Raw genomic sequence first — 12,558 nt, 5'->3', positions numbered from 1 at the left:
GATCACACAAAATACCATTTGTTATCGGCAAGTTATGTCCAAATAAACAATCAAACAAAAGAAATCATCAGCTCAAATACATTGTAATTGGTCTATCACCCAACGGTTTCGACTTCATCTAATCAAGGGTTACAAACCTGGAATCTTCGTTTGAACCACCACCATCTGTTCTGTTCAATTTCGTCGGGGAAACCTCATCGGTTTTTTATTGATGAAAAGAACCCCTAACCTGAAAGGAAGAATAATAAGCTATTAAGGATTCGTTAGGAAATGTGTAAAGCTGAAAATATCAAAACCTTCACACAAACGACCTTCAATCCACTTTGTTATACCCTCTTCGTAAATCGAGCTTTTTATTAAATATCAAAACCTTATCTTAAATACTTTTCTAATTATTGATTCAACCCATATACTCATAAATGGGTTGATTTGGGTCGTGATTTACCTGTAATGGGTTAATCGGGTTATATAAACCCGAATAGAAAAAACAGGTGGTGGCTATCTCAACCCATATTCTGGAAACATTCACATTAAGAGTTCTTCGATTTACTTCATCATCACTTAAACTTGGGGTTACCTATAGAACTTTCGAGTTTCTCAGTCTCAAGAAATTGCAATTGTTAAGTTAAGTAATTTAAAAATGAGGTTAAGAAAAATGATTAAACTTATTTATAGTCGACTCATTTTGATATAAACACTAAGATCATCTAGATTCTTTAGATGGCAAACAATTTAAAGACATGTGTAATAAACTCATAGTTTCTTCGGGTTGTTCTGACAATGTCTCTCTATATGACCTCGCTCACCACAACGATAAGATTTGTTCTTCCAGTCACCAGCTTTACAATCTAGAGCCCAGTGACCATCAAGTCCACAATTAAAGCAGCGACCCGCACCAGAAGGAGGACCTCTGCCAAGATATTCACGTGACCCGCCCACATAACCACCACTGCCACGTGGGACCTGTATGTCAACAGGTACCGAACGAAGTCGATGGCTAATAAATAAAGAATAATACATTAGAATGAATATCATACCCCTTTGGCAAATTCAACTATGATTCGGCTTCCATCCACGTCACGGCCATTTAAGCTGTACCGTGCATCATCAGCATCTCTCGGATCCTTGAATAGTGAATTGGAACTATGAGCTACTAATTTACTTCTACCATGGATTAAAACTGATTTAGGGGGTTATTATGTGAGTACATTACCTGATTGTTCTGCATCTCCATGATCTCTTCCTACTATAAATATAAATAAATACAGATTATGACAATTACCTAAACTGTGTAGTGTTGTTAGATGATTTCAATATCGAGGCTCTTGAGCTTAACTACGGATTCAACATGCCCATTTAGTTTGTGAAGCTCCCTCAACCTGCACAATTCTAAATATGAAATCTAGGATTGTTCAGAATGGTTATATTTGGGTAATGAGTTGTTCAGGTCCACATGGGTGTGTCATTAGAACAGCTAACATTTTGTCTACTTCATTTTTTAAATAACAAAAATATCAAATTAATAAATCATTTTAAGAAGTTGAACACATTTATATGACACTTATACATCTTTTTGTTTTAGCCGTTTCATATATGGGTTTAGTTTTTTCTTGACCCATTTTGACACTTTATATGATACAACCAAAACGGACAGTTCAGACACTTAAAAACTTACCTAGCTACCTCTGCACGCCTCTCTTTGCTTTTTGTGAAAGTTTTGATAGCTCTCTATAGTCACTCTTGTCTTTCAAGATCTTGTTTGCATTTGGTGCTTAGAGACCGTGCAATGTACATTAATAAGTGGCCCATTGAGATTCCCTCTCACCGCACCTATAGTCCTTTTTGGTGGTAAAAGGAGTCAAAAATACATACATAAGTGTGTCATTTAGTAAAACAATAGATAAAGTATCAACAAATTTCATTAAAAATAATGAATAACGAAAATGAACTTGCACGTTTTTGAAGCATATTGTCCCAGGCCTTGCCACTCAAAGCATCACAAACGATGAATTTGAAGATGTCTAATGGGAAGTAGAAGACGATGTTATAAAGCTAGTTCACACCAGCCCAACCCCAACCGATTCCTTTCAATCATGCGAAATCCCAATTTGCGCAGATCGCGATCAAGGTAGCAATCTTCGAGACGTTAAGACTTGAGACTCATAAGTTACCCATTTTGACATGTACCAAAGTTACCCATTTTGACCATAAAGTTACTCAATTTGACATCTACCAAAGTTACCTACTTTGACCATAAAGTTACCCATTATGACATGTACCCAAGTTTAACTTTATGTCATCTCTAAATAAGACTATACTCACCAGCTGATCAATAAAAAAGGCGGTTAGGAGTAAAAGACCAGGACGTTCAATGAAAGACCAGCTCTTTGATCGTGTAACGAAAGTGAGTGCCTGACTGTTGATATTAACTTAGAGATAAAGAGCTGACATAAGCTCATATTCTTCGTCTCTGATCGATTTCACACCAGATCTTTCCTGAAAAAAATCCACCATTTAAAAAAATCGTTAATTTGAAGTAGAATACTTCTCCCTAACAACTCATAGGAAAGGAAAGCGTGTCAAATGCCTAAAATGACACAAAACTTTTTTATCATTAAATTTCCATAATATGTTATTTTTTCAAGTACGGTAGAAACCAGAACATAATTATCGTATGAAGTGTATCTACCGTGTCCTGACCCCCAACATCCCACACATAAAGCTGATGTCACAGTCTCCTCATTGAAACCTGCATAGCAAAACCAGAAAGTATTCTTAAATCATATATACATATATATATATATATATATATATATATATATATATATATATATATATATATATATATATATATATATATATATATTTATGCAACAGTTTAAGGCCAAGTAAGATCAACATACCAATGAACCAATCATTAATGCTATTCATAAGCACTTGCCAAAGTGTAAAAGTTTCAACAGACTTAACATACATCTATAATCTATAATAAATTATAATGTACGATAAATATTTAGAATTATAATTAAATAATGTAAAGTGCCCTAAGATATAAATACATACACAAGTTAAATGTAATGTACTATGGAAAGTTGGTTAACTTGTGGATGCCCCTCTTGACTCAAAATCCAACCTGAACATTTGCAATAACGAAATATTTTACACACAACGTAATTAAGTTTCTTCGAATTGTAAAAAGTAAATAAGCAAAGAACTGAATGACCATACTTTGTATATTTTATATACAAAGAATTGAAGTACATACCTTGTATCCATTTCAAAACCCTAATTTCACCTGCAACTCAAAACGTGAGAAGTGATATTCGAAGGGTTAGTCAAGTTGTCGATATGATAAATGTTTTTGAAACATGTAGCTTTAAACCATGAGCTTGATTTCGGATCAAAATCAAATAAAAATGTCGACACCATACTATCAATATTGCATCTGTTGTTACACAGATTTTCATATACACCTTTACTTACTTTTCCTAAATATTACTGTTTTTAGGAAGATTTTCATAGCGCTAATGTGACAAATGGCGGTTCTTTTCATATCTTACAACATAAATTAGATCAAAAAAATATAAGCATTTGACAATTCTGGTAGTGTTTAATCCGGATCAAGTAATAGCTTCATGTCCATGTTCATACGGGTTTCGAGTTCTTGTTTTTTTTACAATTGATGGGTTACAAATCAATCTTAATTGATTCAAACCCTAAATTAGTTAAACAAAAAACGAAGTTACCTGCATCTTAATCGATCAGTGGCTTAACCCATTTCAATCTGCAAAGTAAGACGATGACTTGCTTCTGAATTGCTTGACCGATCTTCGATTTCCATGATAAGATTCACAAGTTACATAACAATCAATCCCGTATGTTCTCGTGTAATCGATATATGCGTGAAGAACCCTAATTTTTCGGTATGTTTTTGTATAATCAGGGGTATTAAGAAGAATGGATGAGAGATTTTTGGGATGATGAAGATTGGAGAGTGAACCGCCTAGTTTGAGTGTAGTAGAACCCTAATTTACCCGTAATGTGTCGAACCCCTTATTTGCTTCATCAGTTCCGTGCTAATTTCTCTAATGAGGGTATTAAGGAGAATTTATCTCCTTGATCCTTACTTATCACGTGATATATTTGATTAGGGGTGATTGATGGCTAGGATTAGAGGGTTAAAAGATTGGATGGCTAGAATTTATTTTTAAGAGAATTTATCACTCAATTGAGTGTTTACTTTAATATATATAGAGATGGTATTAAATTTAAAGTTATTATTTATAAAAAAATAGGATTTTACTAATGACAATTTTAAAGGCTTTTGCGAACATGAATTGAATAATTATAAATAATGATATCAATCACTTTGAAAATGACAATTATCAATACGTACAATAATTTAGATAAATATTAAATTTAACAACCCTACTAATAGCGGTCGTTTGTAAAATCTTGAAAAATAATAGTCATGCATTTGAATTACAAATTACATATCACATAACATAGAATTAGAAATGATAGATAACTGAAAACAAATAAAGTATATAGTTAAGGAAGTTTGAAAAGTCGGACAACTATATTCATTCGATTTGGAAGATGAGGATTAAAACCGTTGCAATAAGTTGACCTAATCTATCCAAAACTAGTTGACGCCATTGTCAAAGGTGGCAAGTTGTCAACTACCTTTAGAGCTACTTTTCAATAATTCATCATATTTAATTTAACTTTTGTAAGAACTTGAAAGAATTTGCCTTTCCATTTCATACATAGGGAAATTGGTTGGTTTAAATTTGTTATACGTATTTAAAGATATGCAATGATAAATCAATGAAGTTTTTTTTGCATATTGATGTACATAAGAATATTTGTTACAATCTATTAATTAAATTTATGTCAATTCACTATAAAGTACTCCGTAGAAAAGTTTTAGGTTGCGTTCGAGTCACAAAATTCAGTATTAAGTGTCCTACTGTCCTTATATCAAATGATTACTTACTTAACGGTATACTAACCATGAGATTATATGATTAAGTTTATAGATGAACAAAATGTGTATATTCATAAAAATAAAAATAAAAACTGGAAGTTAGTTCTAACTATTTCTAATAAAAATCCCCTGATGTATAAATGTGAAAATCGACTAAAAATCCATGCTTCTTTTTTTTTTTTTTTTTTTGAAAAGCCAAACTTTTATTAAAAAATAAAATAAAGAGATACATACAGGTAGCCTTAAAGGCCTCATTTACAACCTATCGAAATCACTAAACGTGAAAAGAAACGAGAAAACGCTATACAAATGCGAATAAGAAACTCGAGGGGTGCCAAAGTAGGAAAAAATGCTCATACTCAAAAAAGCCCACATGACTAGAATACAACTTGAGGATTCAAGCCGGGTAGAGAAAGAAATTGCAGTGCCGAAACATCGGTGACAAAGCAAGATTAAAACCACCCACTTAGATTCATAGCCATATAGACAATTAAGGATATGAGCAAAAACCTACATTTTAACCAATTCCTTCTCTTGAATTAGCACTTAAAACAGAGGCTAATGGATCTGTGAACCAGCTTAGCCATTCAATACACACCTTCTTTGCACGACAATTGATCCATTTAAAGCTTCTCGATTGTATATCGGCTAGAATCTTTGAAGGGCTAGGAGGCTTATTTCCAAAAACATGATCGTTTCGGTTTTTCCAAAGAAAATAACTCGAAACCCATACAACCGTCTGCCAAATAGAAGCAACGAGTGGGTTTATTTGTGGATAATCTCATCGAAACTACAAATTTTAAGAACGTGGTTAACTCAAATAAAGTGAAGGGAACCTCAATGCTTGGCTCTCGTAAAGTGGTGAATGATCATGGTGAAGTGGTGAATGATCTTCAATGCTTGGCTCATGACTCATGTAGTCTCCTCTTGAATTCACTTTGATCCTGGTGAAGTGGCGAATCGATCAATTGATCAATGCTTGGCTCATGTAATCTTCTTTTGATTTATCTTTGATCCTCTCTTCAACGTGCTTTACTTATCGCTTCTCCGTCCTAGGTATCTTGTTGGTGGTTTAATTTCAAGAGTTACTCCGGTGAAATTTCAGTTGGGTCACTCTAGGCTACATGGATGTCGGATGTGGGTGGTTTTCGGTGGTAGTTGTCGAGTTTTGGATCTTTTTGCAACCGGTTGTTTGGTTGCTTTCAATTGTTCGCGATAGAGATTGTGTATTAATTTGAGTTTGTGTATTAATTTTCAATCTGTTTAGTTTGTAATTTGGCTAGTTCAATTGGTTAAAGGTTAGTTTGTTGGTTTAGTGGGTCAGTTTCAAGAGAGCTAAATTGTTTGTTAACATTCACTATGTTAGTGCAAGTAGATATTTGTGTCCCTTCAAACACACTTATTTCACCAAATTATTTCACAATTAATTAATTTAACAATATACACATATAATGTAATAAACATCAATAAACACTAATCTCTCCTTCTCTTCTTCTGTATATAAAACTAGCAAGCATATTTATTAACAATAAATACCCCTGAAGTTGAGCATATTTACGGTAACGTCACCGTACCCCTCTCACCATGAATAGTATTATTGATAATAGTGATAATATATAAAATGTTAACATACCTACGAGTTTAATTTTCAATTATTCATTTGAAGGAAAATGATAAAGGTAGTTCTAATGGTTATGTTTAAGCATACTAAATATAAATTATTCTATATTTATAATTAACAGTTGCCATAAATAATATTAATACCAAAATTATATAAGATAAATCAATAAGAGAAAATTAATATTTATACTTCGCAATTAATTCAAGAAAAATATAAAAAATAAAATATGGTATGTTTAACATAACCTTAAGGAGGGCTATCTTTAACATTCTCCTTATTTGAATTACGATGACATATTTATCTCTCTGTTTCTCTCTTTGAATCATTGTTTGATTAATTCGAATTTCAACATTTAGATCATTTAAATTTCAACCATTGATATAGTAGTTGGTAACAAAAATAAAAAATTACTTTCTTATGTTTATTAATTTGAGTATTATTTTCTTTACCGATAACGAATATTATTAAAATAATATGAAACTTCAAAGATGAAAGAATTCGAAACCGACATAGGACAAGGAAACAAACCACGACGAAAAGGCTGGAGAAAAGTAAACCAAACTACACTAACCTAACTAAAGCTAACTTAAGACAAGCCCAATTATGCCGAAAACTAAAAAACACAAACTCACCTAACAAAATACAATAGCCCAAAATCAAAACTATTAAAATGATCATACCACCAAAACAAACAGAATAAGCGCGCCTTGTGCAACAAACACATTCGACATATCAACCGGCTTTGGACGTGGGTTTTTTATTTCTCTCGTTTGAACGAGAAGTCATTCCATCAACCTTGTCAATGTGTATTCCCTTACCTTTCATAGATTTGAAATTTAAGGAGCTAACATCGCCCGCATTACTGTTGACAAACTTACCCGAGTCACTTGGTATAATTACTCCACTATCCGCTAGTTCTTCCACTATCCCTTGAATAAAACCTTTACCTTCGTCGTTTGATTGTGCCGCCTCAGCTTCATCCCGAAGTACGAATGAAACACTATCCTTCTTTGTCTTGTTCTTGTCAATCCTAGAACGAGGAACCAAAGGATGAACGGTACCAATTTAGTCACCACAAGAATTTTTTTGTACGCACTCTAATTGAGAATCAACAACTTGTTGTCTTCCATTCCCTTCTATTGACCTCCCTTTACCCGTACCAGACCCAGAAGCAGCAACAAGTGCAACCTAAGATGTAAAAACGCACTAGAAACGGGCATTGTTGTGCCCTTAAGAGAAACAAAAGCAACATCAGGCACTGATATCGCTCAAATTATACATATATTATATCGCGATATCGGGTCTTTATTGTTATTTATTTGCGAAGACTTGAAGACTTTTGTGGTTATTTGAGTGATATTGATGATTTGAGCTCGCAAAGTCTTTGGTTTAATGTTTTGATTAATTCCGACGAAGAATTAGCTTCATATAAGCTCAAAGTAAGTTTAAACGCGAAAAAAATGAAGTGTTATTGAGTCTGAGGGTGATCGCGGCTGCAATAAAGTGGATCTCGGCCGTGATACATTAACAGAAGTAAGCATTTTCCGAAACAGCATCAATCGCGGTCGCAATAGCCGGATCGCGGCCGCAATATCCGGATCGCGGTCGCAATTCGTCTGCCACATCATCAATTGCGGCCGCAATGCGGGGTCTATCAGCATTTCGAAATTCAGCCTTATAAATACCCCATTTAACCCCAACGTTAGGGTATCGATTGTTTGAAGAATCCAGAGGCTAGAAGGGTTGTTTTTGAAGGTTTTTGAGCCACTCTTCACCAATTTTGAAGATCATAACATCAAGATTGAAGATTGAATCAATCATTAATCATTGGTACCCTAGTTCTTCATTATTTTAGTGATTTTATAATGAATACTATTTGTTCCAATTGTTTAATTGTTCTTTCTTTTGCCATGCTATGCTAAACTTTTATTGTGTTCACTTTGATGCAAGACATATGAATTGGGATTTTTCTATTATTAAGGTTTATGTTTAATTAATTGTGTTTTCATGAAAGATCCATTGTTGTGTTCATCTATTTATCGTTTATTTGATTATACAGGTTATTAAATATGATTTATGTGAGTTTATCAATATTCGTATGCTTGTACTTCATCTTTTAGATCTAGACAATTGTATGTGAGTGCAATTGGTAATTAAATTGATATTGTGATAACACAATCGTGTAGGCTTTTTCGAGTGATCCCATTAGCCTAGGTTTTACGTGAGTTTAACCAAGAGAAAGTCTATATTAATTTTACATGGTAAATTGGACCTCTGAATTATAATTTATGTAAGTAAATTGAATTCATTATGCCTTTAATTCATTGATTCCGTGAGACCGATATGAACTAATTACCTAGACCTTTAATAAATGGTTATATAAAAGAATAATCCTAGTCATTTGTTGAGCATTAAAGTGGACACTACTTCCCCATTATCTGGTTTATTCGTTAATTTTCTTTTGCTACTGTTTTGATTTACTTAAATTCAAATCAAAAACCACCAATTCTTAGGATAATTATTAGTTGTTTGAATCTTAAACGATGCTCCATGTGAACGAATTTGTAATCATATTACAACAATATTAGGTGTGTTTTACGCATATCAGGCACTGACATGCCTTTTACAGAAACAATAGCGAGATTAGGCGCTTCCTCAAGAGTGATTGAAGCAGCAACTTGAATATAATCCGCTACAGAATCAATTATGTCACCAAAAGAACTTGACACGCCATGATTAGCTTGAACTTGAATCAGCGAGTCAAGAAGAATGTCATCATCAACACATCTAAACTTAAAAGCCGAAGCAACCGAGACAGCGACATCATGTTTGGTCACATACCCGTCAACTTACCCAACGAGAGGTTCCTGGATCACTAAAGCCTCTTGCACATTACCGAATTGATGTTCATATAAAGGGTGCCCCACCATAATGATCCGATTGAAAATGGCTAAAAGGTCAGAAGGAAAAACATCATTTAACCAATTAGCATTCACAATCGACGAATCCACCTCATTAGCCCATAAAGATGTGTTCGAGAACTTCTTATCTTCCAAATCAACAAAAACGGTGTTACGAAGTAGTTATTACTTATTCATTATTAATTACATTAGTTATGTGAGATCCCAAATTATGAGACGACCCGTCCTAATCCATAAGGAGGAATACAATAACATATGATTACATCGCGAGGTACTTGACCTCTATATGATACATTTTACAAACATTGCATTCGTTTTTAAAAGACAAACTTTCATTACTTCGAAAGTTGACGGCATGCATACCATTTCATAATATATCCAACTATAATTGACTTAATAATAATCTTGATGAACTCAACGACTCGAATGCAATGTCTTTTGAAATAAATGACTCCAAGTAATATCTCTAAAATGAGCAAATGCACAGCGGAAGGTTTCTTTAATACCTGAGAATAAACATGCTTTCAAGTGTCAACCAAAAGGTTGGTGAGTTCATTAGTTTATCGTAAACATTCATTTCCATCATTTTAATAGACCACAAGATTTTATATATTTAATTATACACGTAACCCGAGTACATAATAACACGCGTAACCCGCGAATTAAAATTCATTCATATGGTGAACGCTTGATAACCGAACTAACAGGATGCATATAGAATATCTCCATCATTCCAGGACTCTCATCGGATATGATAATCGAAGTACTAAAGCATTCGTAACCCGAATGGGACTTGTCGAGGTCCATAGATCTATCTTTAGGATTCGCGTCAATTGGTGGCAATTATAATAAACACCAATTCTTAGGTTACCAAGCTAAAAAGGGGCATATTCGGTTCGATATTCTAACCATAGAATGTTGTTTCGATTACTTGTGTCTATTTTGTAAAACATTTATAAAAGCAGCGCATGTATTCTCAGTCCCAAAAATATATATTGCAAAAGCATTTAAAAAGGGAGCAAATGAAACTCATAATACAATATTTTATAGTAAAAATATGCATACGACGATACTGAACATTGTAAGGTTGGCCTCGGATTCACGAACCTATATCATTAATGTATATATTAACACATATACTTGTAATCGAATAAATATATATATTTTATTATTAGTGATGTAATTTATATCTTTAATAATTTATAAGTTCCATTATTTATTTATATATTTTCATTTTATATATATATTTGTTAATATAGTTAAGTTATGTGTACTAAGTATATTTATATATAAAATCTTTATTTTTACACTTATGACCTTAATAAAGTCATTAGAACTTTTATTTTAGTAGTCATAATTATTTTAACAATAATGATATAGATAATACTGGTAAGAATAATAATGATAGTAAAATAATAATTTTACTAAAAATGATAGGTTTAAAAGTAATAATACTTTTAGTAATAATAACAATAATACTACTATATTTATAATAATGATCTTATTACTAATGATAATATTAATAACAATACTACTTACTAATACTACTAATGGTAATAATAATAATAATAATAATAATAATAATAATAATAATAATAATAATAATAATCACCATAATGGAAATTATAATTATAAGTGATAACTAATACTTAATTAATAATAGTAATAATAACTAATAGTCCATAACTAATATTAATAATAACTATAATAATACTAATAATAATTATGATTATCATAATACTTGTAATAACACTAATTAATAATAATGACAACATTAATAATAATAGTAATAGTAATAATAATAATAATAATAATAATAATAATAATAATAATAATAATAATAATAATAATAATATTTAGTGATATTACTTAATACTAACTAAAATGATAATAATAATAATCATATCATAAATTTTAACATAATAATAACAATTTATAATAACAATAATAATAATATTAATGATAATAATAATAATAATGATAATAAGTGTATACCCTTTAAAAGCCATTCAAAAAAGAATTGCCCACGACTGGGCTCGAACTCGTAACCACTCGCTTACCCGCAAACACCCTTAACCGTCCAAGCTAAACTATTTTTCTGAAATTATGACCCGCCTATGTTTATTTATTCTGTAACTTTTCTGTTATCTTCTTCTCCTTCTTCATCAAATAAACCAGTCGACCGAATAATTTCATAACAGCAATTTAGGGTTTGTTTTAGGATTTGTATACGAAACAAAACCAATATGGTGTAATATATCTTGATTACAAAACAGAAGGGAGAAAAAAAAATTATTCAACAGCATCGACAGAAGCTTTCGAAGAACACAAAATTTGATTTTGAAATTAGGATCGTTTTATACAAAGATTATAACATGAAAAAGGTTCTAATTCGTTCCTAGAAACTTCTTCCATCATCAACTGAACATGAAACATTGAAACGAATCCGAATTTCCTCATGAACACCTCGGTTGACTTTTATTTCAAAAATTTTGACTTTAAAATTAGAACTCGATATAAGAAATTGGGATTTGAAACTTTGCTTAGAGTTTGTTCGAAGGATTCCTAACAAGACTGCATTGTTACATTTTGAAAATACATTCGAAATTGAGGTGTTGCAATTTGAGTTTAAAACAGAGGTACACGACTTGTTTTATTTTTATTTATTTATTTTTTTTATCTGACTCCTTCCATTGCAATATGTAATATCACTATATATATATATATATATATATATATATATATATATATATATATATATATATATATATATATATAGACAATAATAATCCTGATAATCGACTACTTGAGTTTGACGTTTCAATTCTGAGCAGACAAAAAGTACAGAAGGAAATATAATCAGCGAGAAAAATAAAAAGAAAGAAATCGACATCTAACAGAATTTGTTGTGTAATGGCAACTTGATATCAATCATATAATAATCTGAAGATAGAAACAAAATTCATATACAGTTCAGTCATGATACTAAACTGATTTTCTTAAAATTCGCTTATTATAATAATTTT

General features: G+C 31.7%; 1 pseudogene; it reads right to left on the bottom strand.

Moving 5' to 3' along the window:
• Positions 1 to 1,282: 1,282 nt before the first annotated feature.
• LOC139848632 (plasma membrane ATPase-like) lies at positions 1,283 to 2,514 on the bottom strand (annotated as a pseudogene).
• Between the last annotated feature and the right edge of the window lie 10,044 nt (positions 2,515 to 12,558).

This window comes from Rutidosis leptorrhynchoides, chromosome 5, assembly GCF_046630445.1.
Source record: "Rutidosis leptorrhynchoides isolate AG116_Rl617_1_P2 chromosome 5, CSIRO_AGI_Rlap_v1, whole genome shotgun sequence".
NCBI classification, from domain to species: Eukaryota; Viridiplantae; Streptophyta; class Magnoliopsida; order Asterales; family Asteraceae; genus Rutidosis; species Rutidosis leptorrhynchoides.
The sequence above is the reverse complement of the archived record's forward strand: the minus strand, read 5'-3'. Positions and strand labels throughout refer to the sequence as shown.